The sequence below is a fragment of the Saccopteryx leptura genome, chromosome 2, assembly GCF_036850995.1.
Source record: "Saccopteryx leptura isolate mSacLep1 chromosome 2, mSacLep1_pri_phased_curated, whole genome shotgun sequence".
In the NCBI taxonomy this organism is placed as follows: Eukaryota; Metazoa; Chordata; class Mammalia; order Chiroptera; family Emballonuridae; genus Saccopteryx; species Saccopteryx leptura.
Genome location: NC_089504.1, coordinates 225305171 through 225321853, shown reverse-complemented (window position 1 = coordinate 225321853; position 16683 = coordinate 225305171).

The window sequence follows — 16683 nt, the reverse complement described above, 5'->3', positions numbered from 1 at the left end:
TAATGGTATTGACAAGAGCTAACCTGTGTTTACTGAGTGCCAAGCAGTGTTCTAAGGATTTTACACACATGCCTTCATTTGGTAGGTACTACTGTTGACCATTTTACAGATGAGAAAACAGAAGCCTGAAGAGGCAAGGACTAAGGGAGCTGAGGCCAATTAAGGGAAGTTGTAGAGGTCAAACAGGGAAAGACATGAGGCTTTGTCTGGGAAGACAGCCCCCAGCGTGTCCTCCCAAAACTTCTCTCCCTATCCTCTCCCGCTTCAGCCTGTTTCTCCCCTTCTGGCCCCTGGACTGGTTGTGGGTCTGGTCAGCGTGGCACTGAGTCTTCCACGTGTCCCTTTACACACTGATGTCCAGCATGTGAAGACCTAGTGGTGGCTGAGGTGAGGCAGGACAGTGCTGGGATGTTAGGGTTGTGGTTGGGGGGCCGAGACAGACCTGCATCCGGCATCTCCCAGATAGGTGTGCCCCTGGTCCTGCCACCACAAAACAAAAGCATTTGAGGTAGTGCTTGCCAGGGGTTTTCCAAGCCAAGGCTTAAAAAGCAAAGTTGAGCGGGTGAAAAATCAGTAAAGCAAACTTCCGGAGATCCTGCGATAACGCTGTGTCTTCACAGCTTACTAGTCTACAGGAATCTTTCCACTCTGTGACTGTTTACCTGCATTAAGTGGCTCCTGGCAGTTGTATAGTCATGTCACCATAGCCGTGTGTTTGTGGCCTCTTCTGTCCCAGTTCCCCATGGCCTCGCTTTACCGGAGATGGCCATGTCAGGAGGCGGTACCAACAGCCCTCTCTCACTGTGCTCATCACCGTGGAAGATGTCACAGCATCTCACTCCACATATGGCCTTTGAATCCCTCATGACCTTGGAATCCATGATCTCGGTGGCTGTGAGCAAGCACATCAGAGGATAGCCTCTGTTTTATATCACGCAGACCCACAGGGAGGCATACGGAGAGTTGTCAGCTCCTAGGCATACACCAGCCGTGGGGGTGGGAGGGGACAGGCCAGAGCTGACTGGGGACCTGTGCCCACGGAGGACAGTGGAGGGAGAGAATCACTTCATCCTCCCCACCTTGGACCCTCCACCCTCTGTCTGGTCATCCCTTCCTTCTCTTCCCTAAAGTCTCAGCTATGCTTCTTGGGCTACTTGGGCCTCCACTCCCTGGTGACTTCACTCTCTGGCTGTGTGACCTTAGCCAGGTTACTGGAGTTCCTGGGACCTCGAGCTCTTCCTCTCTACAAGCTAACAATCAGGACAACAAGGCGATCAGTGGGGTTGTGCACATGACCTGTGAGCACCATGCTGTTGTGTCTGTAGCTGTTTTCCTGCTGCCTCTCGCAGCAATATGTCCACTGTCCTCTCCACAAACACATCATGTTCCCAGTGTGTACAATGTTAACGACTGTTCAGAAAGCAAGGTGAGCGCTCAATCATCTGTCTTCTCTTGTGGTTCATGAGCAGGGCCCATGCCATGCTGGGTGATGCCAAGGGAAAGCACTTAGAATGAACAAAGCTGCCTTGTCAAGCCCAGTCCCTCCGACACTGGTGCCTGGTGAGGGGCTTCTCCTCAGGAGCCCTATGCTAGCCCCTCCAGGCTACCTCTCAGAGCCCAGCCAGGACACAGCCCTCCTGGAAGCCAAAGTGCTTCTCCAAGGCTGGGGGCGGGGGACAAGGACACTTCTCCTCGACCACCGACACTGATGAGCAGACAATTGAGCCCTTCAGACGCCACAACCTTCAGCTGTTTTGGCTGCATAGCCACAAGCTGACTGGATGTCATTCTCCCCCAGTGGGGCATCAGCCCAGGACAGCTCCAAACAGTAGCAACTGGTTTGTGGCGAGCAGCACGTCAATACCCAGCCGGGTGAGTGAAGTCACTGGCTGAGTCATCCCTGCACATGGAGGCTGAGCAGGCCCCGCAGTGGCTCCTCAGTCACTCCTCTGTCCCATAAACGCCTATGAGGGTACCTGCCAGGGGCCAGTACAGCCACCTCCATGTAACCTGTGAGGTCTTCTAAACTCGAGGATGGTGCCCAGAGTGAATTTCAGCCTGCTCTCTGGATTTTCCCAGAAGGAAGGAAGGAAGGGAGGGAGGGAGGGAGGAGGAGGGAAGGAAGGAAGGAAGGAAGGAAGGAAGGAAGGAAGGAAGGAAGGAAGGAAGGAAGGAAGGAAGGAAGGAAGGAAGGAAGGGAGGGAGGGAGTAGGGAAGGAAATAAGGAAGGAAGGAAGGAAGGAAGGAAGGAAGGAAGGAAGGAAGGAAGGAAGGAAGGAAGGGAGGGAGGGAGGGAGGGAGGGAGGGAGGAAGGAAGGAAGGAAGGAAGGAAGGAAGGAAGGAAGGAAGGAAGGAAGGGGGAAGGAGGGAGGGAGGGAGGAAGGAAGGGGGAGGGAGGGAGGGAGGGAGAAAGGGGGAGGGAGAGAAGGAGGGAAGGAGGGAGGGAGGGAGGGAGGGAGGGAGGAAGGAAGGAAGGAAGGAAGGAAGGAAGGAAGGAAGGAAGGAAGGAAGGAAGGAAGAAGGCCTTGTTAATATTCAAATTTTAAACAGTAATTGTGTTTTGGTTCAAACTCTTTAATTAAATGGCCATCTCAAACCAGTCAACTAGATCCAGTCAGAAAAAATAAAATACTGTGATTAATTAAATTTGTCTCCCAAAGTAAAATCAAATAAATTAGACCTGCTTTTGGCTATAGGAAACTGGGCAAAGATTGGGGGAGGCCACTGAGGCACTTTCTTTGGATGAAAAAATTTAAGGGGGTGCCAAAAAACCTTCAGGTGTCACAATAAGTCTATTTTAATGCAATATTTTTTAATAAAAAATCAAAATTGGCATAAAAATACATGATGAACAAAATTCCAAAAGTTTAAACACAGACGGGTCCAGACTTTCACCAGCAATGGAAGCAAGTTCCCTGTCACCCCTTCCAGGTGCAGGAGCCATTGCTGAGCCCCGTGAGGCCACAGCGCCCCCACAGTCCCTGCCAGTCTGTGGCCAGGTTGGGAGGACAGAGAGAGGTGCTTTAAGTGCTGAAGTTAGCCCCCTCCCCCCAGTTCCTGGGCAGTGTAACCTTGAAAAATAGAAATGGGAGCATCAATAGTCACAACCAGAGCGGTCAGCACTGTTACCGATCACTTTCTCAGGCACATTATCTTTATTTTTTATTTTTTTAAGTGAGAGGAGTGGAGATAGAGAGACAGGCTCCCACATGCGCTCCGACCGTGATTTCCTGGCGTCCTCATCTGGGGCCTATGCTCAAATCAGCTGAGCTATCCTCAATACCTGGAACCAGTGGAGCCACTGGCTGTGAGAGGGGAAGAGGGAGAGAAGGGGGAGAGGGAGGGGAAGAGAAGCAGATGGTCACTTCTCATGTGTGCCCTGAGCAAGGATCGAACCCAGGATGACCACACGCCAGGCCAATGCTTAGTCCATTGAGCCAACTGGCCAGGGCCCAAAATGCAATCCTCACCTGTCTGCTTGCCCATTCAAAAAAAAAAGTCATTCCAGAAATCAAATGATTTCCCAGACTTCTAAGGAATCTCTATTAAGGAATATAAATGTTGAACATAAAGCCAATAGCTCCTGTGGCTGCCCATTTTATGCTCTGAAGACAGGATGTTAGCAGTTAGCTTTGGGCACACCCAAGGCCACGAAATGCAGAAATGAGAAAGGCAGGTCGCAAAAGCCCCTCGGTCCCCAAGGAAGTTCTAGTCTCCAAATTTCATGAGCTTATCTCTCATCTTTCTGTTTCCTTGACACCCATTTTTATTTATTTGCGTACGACATTCAACATCAGGCTTCTTCCTTCCAAAAATTAGAGGTAATAGCTAGAAAAATACATGGAGTTTTCAGTATGATCGATTTAAAAATTTTAGTCTAACAATAATTCTTTTCATGGACAATACTATGTTAAGAGGAGAAATGAAACAGGATGCAAAGTTATTGGGGTGCAGTAGGTTATCAGAAAGTTATCACTGCGTGTTGTGACTTTTAGGGAACTGATAAATTTTATTTTTAATTGACACTGTGTTATGAAAAGTCTGTTGGAGGCTGAGATATTTTTAGCTTCTTTCTTCTATTTTCCTGCACAACTTTTCAAAAACTTTTATACCTGGTAAATGCTTTAGGAATCTTTTTTTTATAACATCGTATATCTAATCCCATATGTTATTTAGTGTGAAGTAAACTGAAACCAAACACAGCAGCCCCTCCCCCCAATAATATGGCAGTGCCCTCATCACTTACAGATAGCTCTAGTAGACTCAGTTACAGCAAGTTCACACGGGCTTTGAGCCAGAATTTCACTGGAATGGGGAGCCCAGAGGCACAGCAGTCGCCTCCGCTGTGGAGCGTGCCCTGGAAGGGACAGTTCCATCATGTCCCTTAGAACTGCTTTACCTGGCCAATGGTTCCTGCATGTTTGATAACTGACACTAGGCAGTGATTTTGACCCACCAAACGACAATTGGTAATTATGCCTGTTTTTTACCTTGCTTTAATTTTGATCACCTTTAGTCAAGTCCTGGGAGGTTCCTCCAGGCCAATGTTCATGTCCAGCGTCCCACAGGGGTGCACGCCTATTTATTCCTGCGAGAGTCCCCAGGTAGCTACACGGTTGACTAAACAGAAACTTCTAATCTGTGAATCACTAAAGCCAGGATGAGGGTTTGGGTTTGGTCTTGTCCTCTGAGAATCATACTTCCACAATGGTTCCCCCACCAAACGCAGTGAGATTCAATGTTTTTATTTTTGGTTTGCTTTGCTCCCCGTAGCTCTTGAAAAACACTGCTCAGTCAAGGCACAAACGGGACATTGACCTAACCCACTAATTCTACCTCTGAGGATTTTCCCCAAGGCAATAAGATTACTTATACTCTTTATAATAATATGCTATATTATAATAATATATTAAGGAAAACGATATATTATAAAAATATAAATAGAAGAAAATTATATAATAAGAAAAAGATTGCAATGCCTTTTATAATAAGAAACAACTAGAAACACTCTAAATGCCCAAAAATATGAGACAGGGTTACATAATTACAATAAAGTCATAGGATAGAGTTCTATGCAGTCACTGGGGGAAACTTTTTTAATAAGAATATTAAATAATAGGAGACCATGGTCATGATATAAGTGAAAACATAGATTGCAAAACAGTGTGATCTCATGTTTTGTATCCACGTGTTGACGGTGGTTATCTCTGGGAGGTGGTGCAGGCGCTTCCTATTTATTTCTTTTCATGCATTTTTTTTTTTTATTTCTCTGGTGAGAATGTATGCCTATTGGAATTTTTAACAAAGGCTATAGATGAGAATGCCTGGAGTCCCTTCACTTGCACACAGCATGCCTGGCCAGTGCAGGGGCTGGACAAGGCTCCACAGTGGGTACTCCCCATAGGCGCCCAGTGGACACTTCCACGGGCACCAGGGTGGGTTCTAGGCGGGGTTCCTCCAGGTGAGGCTTCTCACCACACAGGGCAGCCCCTGTGACTACAGTGTTTCCAGAAGCAGTTTTCTGTGGCAGACTATCGAAATTTTACTCATTTGATCGTTATAGTTATTGCATTATTTTGCTCTTTAAAAATAATAACATTAAAATGATATTTCACAAAAATGTTTAATAAATCAGGAAAGTATTTATTCATATGGTACACGAGGCAGGTTAAGAAACTGTATGCTCCTAATAGTATTTTTTAAGGTTATATGTGCTTCTTGGTTGTGACAAATGCACTGTGGTTGTATAAGATGTTAACAGAGAGACTGGGTGAGGGAGACAAGTAAGCACTACTCTTTCTGCAGCCTGCCTAGGAAGCTAGAATTATTCCACACGAAACATTACTAAACACTAAGAGAACTTTCAATTAGCTTTCTGGCATGCATTTCTCGGCCCTTCAATTATTTAACATGTAATATAGTAAAATCCCTCTGGAAATACCAGAAAAAAACAATATGCATGTATTTTCATATATATAATGAGTCTATTGACCTATACATTACAGAGGAAAAGTATATCTAGAAAATAGACCAGAGTGATCACAGCAGCTTATATATATAATTAGATACATAATAGTTACATAATCTATCAAATAAAGTTAGTTTTATGAAATTGTTTTTATACTCAGAAGAAAAACACAATGAAAACCAGCCCTCTGGCTTTTCCAAGTGCCCTGAGAGTGGCGAGGAGGCTGAGCCTGCGTGAAGCTGGGCAAAGCTACCCGTGAAAGAGCCGGCAGTCCACGGTGCAGCCCCTACTCACACCCTAGCCCCTACGTGTGCGTGCTAGGGATTAAACACAAGCAGTCTGTAGTAATATGTTTGGGACCACAAAGCCCACTTGATAATGATAGTAATTCCTAAATCAGCACTGTTGCCCCCTCTCATTAACAAACGGGTGGTAGAAAAGACAGCTTCTTCTTCTTGTCAAGCTTAGTCTTAAAAGTAGCCATACCTGTTACCTTAGGTGCAGAAAGGGGACACAGGAAGCTGTTCAGGCTGCTGGCATCTAGCCCTGTGGAGAGTCACATCCCGAGCAATTTACAAAACAGGTAAGAAGTAGAGAGAGGCACCACCTACAACAACATTTTTGAGGGAAAAAAGAAAATCAAGAAAGTGAACATCATTTCAAAGTTTGAAGCAATTAACAATACGTCTCTGGAATCTGATCTTTGTGGGTTTTTTTTTCATTCTCTCAGAGAAACAATGATACAGAAATATAGAACATGGATGAAATCACATCATGGTGCTGGTTCCTGTGATGGTCATGAAAACATAAATAGCAAGCCAGCAGTAAGGAAGACCTGAGGCTTTGCCTAGAAACAAAATATTCAGTCTGTGGTTGTTTCTGCTTGCAGGATTTTGAGTGAAAAAGGAGTCCCGCTTGTCAATCAGCTAAGTTGCAGGGGCTGATAGTCTCTGGTGTTTGGGGGGTGTGGGGGGAGGATCAACACAGAATTTAATTTAACATCTCACAATATGCCCACATGCCCAGAAAATGTGGACAGCTTGATGGGGTTCACTGAGCCAAAGAAGCAAGACCCAAACAGTGCATTAATGTATAGGGAAGAATAGTTGCAATCAGCACCTTGTGAATTGGACAGAGGGCTTGGAGATGAAGCTATTATCAGCCACCGGGGATTAATAGTGAAGTGTGAATACCACGCTGTATATGTTAGGGCCGGAATATGTTCCCTATAGAAAACAACAAAGGACGTTTCTCACTATTAAGTGAGATTAAACGTAATGGCCTGATTTCCTCACAAAGGCAGAATTAAATTCAGATGGCAACTTCAAAGTGGCCACATGAACACAGGCCACTGCCCGCATTTACATATAGCTGGCCTCGCCTGGCCCGTAGCACAATAGGATAAAGTTTCTTTGGCCACTTACACAATTTTCTATTCTTCACTTTGTGTGTGTGTGTGTGTGTGTGTCACTCACTGTATTCCCCGGCTGCATTTAGTTCCTAAGAAGGAGCTGGGTGTTATATTTATTCAGAGATGCTATAATTTTTTTTCTTTTTATTAATTTTACTAGGGTGACATCAATAAATCAGGGTACATATGTTCAAAGAAAACATGTCCAGGTTATCTTGTCAATCAATCATGTTGCTTACCCATCACCCAAAGTCAGATTGTCCTCTGTCACCTTCTATCTAGTTTTCTTTGTGCCCCTCCCCCTCCCCCTTTCCCTCTCCCTCTCCCCCCACCCCCTGTAACCACCACACTCTTATCAATGTCTCTTACTCTCGCTTTTATGTCCCACCTACGTATAGAATAATGCAGTTCCTTGTTTTTTCTGATTTACTTATTTCACTTCATATAATGTTATCAAGATCCCACCATTTTGCTGTAAATGATCCGATGTCATCATTTCTTATGGCTGAGTAGTATTCCATAGTGTATATGTGCCACATCTTTTTTATTCAGTCGAAATGCTGTAATTTTTAATTCTTTCAAGTTATGGCGGGGAAGGGGGAGGAAATACCATAAAAGGTCAACAAGGACAGAGTAGTTATAATCAGATTGGCACCAAAAACAACATCAATAAAGACGGAGAAGAAGGAAGGACAGAACCAATGTTCTCTGACAGAGTGACCCAGCCTTACTTTTCTATGGGTCCTCTGTTCAGGAACTCACCACTGGAGGTCCCGATCCAGCTTAGGGGAGAGCGGCCTCCTCCTACTCAGGTCTCTGTCTATGTGTTCCCATCATGGGGCCCACGCCTGTGAGTTTTTCAATGCTGATGAGTCCCTCCTCCCTTCCTTGTTGCTGAGGCTCACTTCCTTCATCACTCTCCACCTTAAAGAGGCTTCTTATAAGAGGTGTGGGGGAAGCGCACCCGTTGCAGAGCTTAGAGGACCTGAGGCCCTTACTGTTAGTGGGCCCCTGGGAAATTTCAAGTACCTATGACTTGAATGAAAAAATTAGTGTAACATCTAAAAGACACGATCGCCTCTGTTCACTGCCCAAAACCTGAGTACACCTAAATTGTCTGGGTTTGTAAAAGTCCCTGGCAAATTTATATATATATGTGTATATATATATATATATGATTATTATTATATATTATACATGACTTATTTTATATATATGTAAAATAATTACATACAGTATATAATTATCTCTATGTAAAATAATAATTATAATTTATACTTAGATATAATACTTCTATTGTGATTTAATATACATTATTGAATGTATGTTATATATACTACATCAGTGGTCCCCAACCTTTTTTGGGCCACGGACCAGTTTAATGTCAGAAAATATTTTCATAGACTGGCCTTTAGGGTGGGATGGATAAATTTATCACGTGACCGAGACAAGCATCAAAAGTGATGAGAGAATCTGGTCATTTTTAAAAAATAAAACATTGTTCAGACTTAAATATAAATAAAACAGAAATAATGTAAGTTATTTATTCTTCCTCTGAGTGTGGACAAGTCCTGCCGGGGGTGAAGACGACGGAGACACAAAGACCCGACTCCGGGGACCAGGTTCAGTGACACAGAACCACTTTATTCAGGAAGTAAGCAAGCTTATACACATGGGTTCAGCCTATGGGGCATTATAGTGTGTTCCTCAAAGCCAATGGAAAAGATCAGGGAGCTGCATGGTTGGAGCTAAGTCACTTCTTTATAGCGGGCGAGCTTCCTTCCTGGGTGTGCCCAGTAGGCTTCCGGGAGCTGGAGTATTCTCACAGCATTGCATTAGCCACAGCTGCTAGGATGCGCTCTGCGCTCTACCCACATCTGCGGACCGGTACCAAATGGCTCACGGACTGGTACCGGACCGCGGCTCGGGGGTTGGGGACCACTGTACTACATTATATAAATGATTTAATGATCTTACCCTCTGAGCCAGCAATCCTTCTTCAAAGAATTTATTCTGAATAGGCAGCATAAGGCCTCAAAGATGTATGTATCAGAATATTCATCACAAAGTTGCTTTTAATGTTAAATGCAAATAGGAACCGCCTGGCCTGTGGTGGCATGCTGGATAGAGCACTAACCTGGAATGCTGAGGTCGCTGGTTCAAAACCCTGGGCTTGCCAGGTCAAGGCACATACAAGAAGCAACCAATAGACAGCTAGAGTGAAGCAACTACCTCTCGCCCCCACCCTTCTCTCTGTAAAATCAATAAATAAAGTCTTAAAATGCAGTGGATAAAGCATTGACCTGGAACACTGAGGTTACCAGTTCGAAACCCTGGGCTTGTCTGGTCAAGGCACATATGGGGTTAATGCTTCCTGCTCCTCCCCCCTTCTCTCTCTCACTCTCTTCTCTCTAAAGTAAATAAATAAAATCTTTTAAAAAAATGAAAATAAAAAGCAAATAGAAATTAACCAAAATGCCCATCCTTGTGGGTCAAATTTAAGAAATTTTACTATGAACTTAACAAAATACTATGTAGCCATTTGAATGATCTGAATCTGAAGTTATCTGAAATAATATGGAGCTTTAGTTGATTTAATAAGTAGATAGATAAATAAAAAAGCCATAATATATTGTTGAGCAGTTTGAATAATTCATGAATAGATAATCTTAAGTATATCTAATTGTTGGGGGGCATGTGTATACAGAGAAATGTTTGGGGAAAGGCTGAAACTATATTAACAGTGTTTCTCTCCAGGCGATGGTATTTTAGTTAATTTTTACTTTTTTCAGCACTTGGTGATTTTGGGTGTTTTTTTTTTGTAATTGACAAGGATTACTTTTACCATTTGGAAAATAAATCTATTTTATTTTTGAAAAAGAACTATGTTTTTGAGAGGATTTTGGTGAACATTTTGGAAGTGATTTTTTTATGGGCAGAAGGTGAAATTTTCCTTGGCCAAAATGAAGTCAAGGTTCACAGTGGTCTCCCTTGTCCCTGCCGGGTCCTCCCACCTGCTCTCTTCCCAAGTCTTACTTTTGAATCTAGAGAATTTACCTTCCTTTTTTCATGACCCCTTCATGTTGGCAGTCTTCAAGTTTGACTTGCCCTCCTTGCAGAGAATATAGATTGATTTTAAATCTGCTTCAAACCCACGTAACCCAGCACAGTTTAGGGGGACAGCTGGGGTGGAGGCAGACCTGTGGAGCCAGGCCCCTGTCTGTAGGGAACGCCAGCTGTGAGCAGCTCTCTTTGGAGAGGCCAGCCCGGCAGTGTGAGCGGATGCTGCAAAGTGGGTGGAATGGAAGCCGCTGAGCGCCGTAGAAACCTGTTGATGGAGGAGACACTGCCAACACCAGCCGTCCAGCCCTGTGCCCTTTCAGTCTGGTCCTGACGACCAAATTGCCAGCCGTCCAGGGGTTTAGAAGCACGCAGAGAATATACAAGATGGAGGTGAACCCAGCACACTTTGGGGCTGTTGGGGCTGCTGACTCCATGGGACCGAGGGCACAACCGCTCATGGAGTGGCAGCAGCGGTCCACACTCCTCTGGGGGTCACTCTGCCCCTTCTCTAGTCCAGGGCACCAAATTAGAAAGAGAAAGGCTGGTAAACTCAAATAAATATGGTAGGTTATTCAGAGGAGGGATGAGGCCAGGAAACATGCCGTCTCCCCCTCTAATGGCCTCATGTGTGGGACAACCTTCTCTGGTCCCTACCTTGGCCCCTTCTGAAGTCACTTCCCGAAGGTGAAGGGAGGGGGTGTCAGGGCACAAAACTGCTTTTAAACCACTGCCCTGGGTTCCCAGAAAAGTGACATCACTTCATTTTCAAACAGAAAAGGAGTAGAGAACATTTCTAGGGCCTTTAGACCTTGCAGAGAACACAGACCAGCATTTTTTAAAACACTGTTTCTTTTCTATTACAAAGGAATGCAGGTTCATGTGAAATTAAACAGATACTGAAATAGAGAGAGAAATACAACATATAGCACATGTCCTCTTGGCTCCCAGAGATAACATTGTGAACATTTAGGAGTGTTTCCTTCCGTTGTTTTCTCTATGTGTATATAATTAAAACGTGCTTTTATTTATTGTTGTTGTTTTTTTTTACAAAGCTGGGATCATAGAGTCTATATTATTTTGTCCCTTCTCTTTTTATTTTAATGGCCCATTAGAGCCCAAGGAAATACACTACTGTCACACAGTCCATTATAATAATAATACAGTTAGTAATAGTCTGTAGTTGATGCTTTTTACATTTGGACTATATGCAGGACACTTCTCTGGGGAGCTGAAAGTATTTTAAAATTATGTCCTCAATGGACCTGCAGATAAACAAAAACCAAAGCAAAGCAAAATAAGCAAACAAAAGAACTATATGCAGCTGAGATGCATAAAGGGGTCAAATGATCTTTTCTTGAAGTCACACAGTCCAGTCCTAACTAAGAGCAGCCCCAAGTCCTCTGTACATGGGAGACAGTCACCTAGGGGAACAGGACTTTCCTCGGCCACAGGTAGGTAACATCAGCATAGCTCCTACTCATTGTTGAGTGAGGAGATCATGGGTGTGCACGTACATGAGCGTACGTGACAGCACGCACATTCACGTGCACAGAAGGACTGTAGTCACCCCAAGGTTGGGAAGGAGGTCCCTGCTCTGTCCCTGATATTGGTCATTCCTGCTGCACCCGGGACGGCTGACAGTTGCAATGGCATCATCTGTGTCCCTCTCACAGGAAGAGCAGGGAGACCAATTGCTCCACACAAAGGCCTGAAGTGCTGGAGTGAAAGGTCACTACACTAAGTACTGTCATCAGGGCCGGGGAGGAACTGAGGAGGTGGTACCCATTGAGAACAACAGCGCAGGGGAAGGATCTTAACCTCAGAACCTCAGCCTGTGACCTGTGGTATGGGGGAGGGGCAAAGACTCTCAAGTGCCACCACAGGGACTTGAGGAAAAGGACAGATCCTCAGGCTCCATAACTCTGCTCGGAAGGTAACAGCTGTCATTCATTGCTCAGGCCCCAGCAGGTGGCATGGTGGCCTCAAAGGAGAAAGGAAGCAAGGGGACAAGTTCTGGGACACTTACAGACTTGAGATGAGGTCCCATCCATGGCCCTCCTGCTGGGCAGGTGGACATGACCTAGGAAGTCATGGTGTTCTTCCCGGAACCCCATGAAACATAGCTTTATGAAACCTGGAACTACTAAATGCACAATTTGGTGTCAAATTCAATACCATTTAACGCCACATTTGAATACACAAACGTGGACATACCACAGGGATTTAAGAAAAAAAAAAAGAGGTTGGCAAAGTAAAACAAGATTTAAAAGTGCTGTTCATGTGCTCAGTCATCTCAGTGAGTTGGGGACAAAGATCGCTGTCATTCTCTTTGCATTAGGACACTCGAGTGTTACCCCAAGGCCATCGGGGCTCTGAGGGCACACGATCTAGAACTGCTGGAGGCTGAGACACAGGTGGCACTCTGCTGTCTGAGGTTTGATGTTCAGGACTTTACAACATGAATCTGAAAGTCACATGGCAACTTTGAGGCCTCGGGCAAGTTACCCTAAACTCTTGGTGCCTCAGTTTCCTTACCTGTAAAGAGGGAGTTGTGTTGAAGATAAAAAGCCATGTCAATGGATGTAAAGAGCTTAGAACAGCACCAGATGTACCAGCAGCTCTCAGTAAACGCTAATTATCATTCTCTTCGTCATCGTGATCATCACACAGAAGCAGCGGGGGGAGGGGCAGCATTCTTGGTGAATTTAGTTTGTTACTGACATTTTCTTTACTGTCTGCAGTGTCTACATTGGCCATGGGTTATTGTGATAAGAAAAAATAAAACGTTTTAAAGAAATAAAATAGAACTAAGCCATTTGGCATTTAAGTTATGGGGGTTCCCCAATTCGAGGCGAGGATGCCTTTTCAGTCCTGTCTCTTTCTAGGTGACCTCCCTGTTGGTGGGTAAACTGAGGCACAGAGGAACACAGAAAGAGCTCGCCATACAGCACAGTACTCCGGTGAGCCACAGGTGTTTGCCGAGACACCAGGCTCTCCTGCTTCCGCACACAAAGCAAGCCTGAAACAGCAAGACGCAGCGAATGCAGGATGAGATCCCAGCAACAGTGTATTCAGTGGGGAGGGTGATCCACCTGTATCATTTGACCAACATTCCTTTATGCCCTACGATGGACCTAGAACCACAGCAATGAGCTTCACATCTTGGAACTTCCCTCTTAGCAGGGGAGACAGATATGTAATACGCAACATGTTGTGCGGCTCATTTTTACTGGATTTCTATGTGATAATAGCGAGCACATATAACAGGGAGACTTCCTGTGGTCTGACAGGTCTGGGATGTGCTCTAGGGGAGCCATGTCTGCCACAAACACTGAAGGACAGCAGGTACTCACCCGATGAAGTGTGTGCTGTGTGCGTGTTAGGGAGCATGGGGGGAGGGTGGCAAGAGTGTTTCACGCACAGCCCGCCCCATTCAAAGCTCTGAGGCAGGCAGAACCCCGCAATATGGCTGGAGCAGCACTGGGTCCAAGATGATGAGCCTGGTGAGCAAGCCAGGCACCGTGTCACGGGCCTGACCTAATGATGTACATCTCCCTCTCAAAAGCACTTGGACCAAAGCAAATGAAGCCTGAAGTCAGTGGATGCACCTGAGTTCACTGGTCATAGGGAACTGGAGCTCACTCCCCCACAAATTTTAGAAAGCATTCTGATTAGCTCAGTTTTAGCTTGTTAAGTGTTTCCCAGCTTAGATGAGCTGCCAGCTAAAAAAATCATTATATATATCATTATATATATATATAATCTATCTATCTATCTATATCTATATATATAGAGATATAGATATATATATATTTTTTTCTGAAGCTGGAAACGGGGAGAGACAGTCAGACAGACTCCCGCATGCGCCCGACCAGGATCCACCCGGCACGCCCACCAGGGGGCGATGCTCTGCCCATCTTGGGCGTGGCTATGTTGCAGCGACCAGAGCCACTCTAGCGCCTGAGGCAGAGGCCACAGAGCCATCCCCAGCACCTGGGCCATCTTTGCTCCAATGGAGCCTTGGCTGCGGGAGGTGGAGAGAGAGACAGAGAGGAAGGAGAGGGGGAGGGGTGGAGAAGCAGATGGGCTCCTCTCCTGTGTGCCCTGGCCAGGAATCAAACCCAGGACTTCTGCACGCCAGGCCGACGCTCTACCACTGAGCCAACCGGCCAGGGACAAAAATCATTATATTTTATTAACTACTAGCCCATCTCCCCCAAGGAGTGAGCTCTTTAACTTTCCATTTCATCTTGAGATCTGTGAGTATAAGTGTGAAGTTATGCCTACTTCTCAGATGCTCTCTGTTGCATAGATGGGGCCCTACATGTGGGGCGGGGCACAGAGGAGAACTCAGCTAGTGGTTCTCACACTTGGCAGCGCGTTGGAATACCAGCAGCCCCTCTAAGATGGGAAAACCCAGGCCGCACCCCAGGCCAACTAAATCAGACTCGTTGAGGGTGGCAAGGGTGGGGGGCTGGCATCAGTATTTTTAACTCCTCAGGTACCAACGGCGGCAAGTTTGAGAAGCTGTGAACCAAACACTCCTCCAGATGAATCTGTCCTTCCTCCAAGTAGGAGGAAGGGAGGAGCCATGGTTACAATCCCTTAAAGCAGGGGTCCCCAAACTACGGCCCGCAGGCCACATGCGGCCCCCTGAGGCCATTTATCCGGCCCCCGCTGACCTTCCAGAAGGGGCACCTCTTTCATTGGTGGTCAGTGAGAGGAGCATAGTTCCCATTGAAATACTGGTCAGTTGGTTGATTTAAATTTACTTGTTCTTTATTTTAAATATTGTATTTGTTCCCGTTTTGTTTGTTTTTTTACTTTAAAATAAGATCTGTGCAGTGTGCATAGGGATTTGTTCATAGTTTTTTTATAGTCTGGCCCTCCAATGGTCTGAGGGACAGTGAACTGGCCCCCTGTGTAAAAAGTTTGGGGACCCCTGCCTTAAAGGGTCCAGGACTTTGTTTTAGCCAAAGAAGGGACCAGGTGGTGAGAGAGAACGTCTGAGTGTGGCCTGCAGACGAAGGAGTGTCTACAAAGCAAACACACTAAGGACGAGGACTGAGAGACCAGCAAGCCCTGCACACTTCTCCCAGGGTCAGCAATTCTTTCTCTCCACCAAGGGCGTTTCTGGGCTGTGCCAGATCACCCACAGGTGGGGCGAGCTGGGCTGGGGCAGGGCCTCACTCCTCCAGGCATAGGTCCATGTGGGAGGCCCTGGGGTCCTGATGGTCACTTGGGCAGGTGGGGGTCAGGGGGCTCTTCTGAGTGGCACCCATCAGCAGACACCTGCAGCCCAGTGCCAGTCACACAGGTTGGCAGGTTGTCGCTGGCCATCTGTAAGGTCCTGTTCGGCTCTGGAACATCTGGCAAAGTGGCGCCTCCCTCTGCCCACTTGCCCACTCCTGCCCTTCCCCAGTTACCCTTCCCTTGTTTGGGGCCATAAGGTCAGAAGTGTTCAACAATTCAACGTGGGAAGTCTCCTGGAGGAAATGCTGGGTCATAAATTCCATCTAACAAGAGGCTGCTACAGATGCAGGCAAGTCAGGAAAGCCTCCAGCCACGAATCGCAGGCCTAGCTGACTGGGGCAACAGAGTTGTTGGGGACATGCACCTAGTGCTGGAATCATGACCAGGAGTGTGTGTGTGTGTGTGTGTGTGTGTGTGTGTGTGTCCCTCTGCCTCTGGCATTGGCCAATTCATCACACCTTTAGTTGTGGACCCCGTCCTTATGTGAGTAAAATCCCCTCCCGAGGTCGTGTTTGGGAGAGGACTGTGGCAGAGTGTCTCTCTCCATTGGAAAAGTATATTCAATCCCATCTGGACAGTCTCAAACGTGTAGTACAGGCCATGCATTCACGAAAGGCAACACTGGAGTAAGTGTAACATGACAGGACGGCTGCCATACTGCATAACACATCATCCGATGTGATGATGGTGCCCAGCAAAAACACACAGCCAAAGGGGGAAGATGGATTCCAGTCCCAGCCCTTGCACTCTGACCCCAGGCCAGTCATTCCCACCTGTGGAATGAGGGAGCTGGAGGGTCAAATGGCAGGAGGGGGGGTCACTAGGTGCTTTGGGACACCAGCAAGGAGGAGGAAGGGTCAGGTCATGTTCAGTCTTCCTGCTGCCGTTTGCTGATGGGGACCCATTCCAGGGCCTTCTGCTCGGGCTGGGTGGGAAAGCCCCAGGGATCCAGCCCACATCAAGGGCAGGACAGTTGTCAAGCAACACC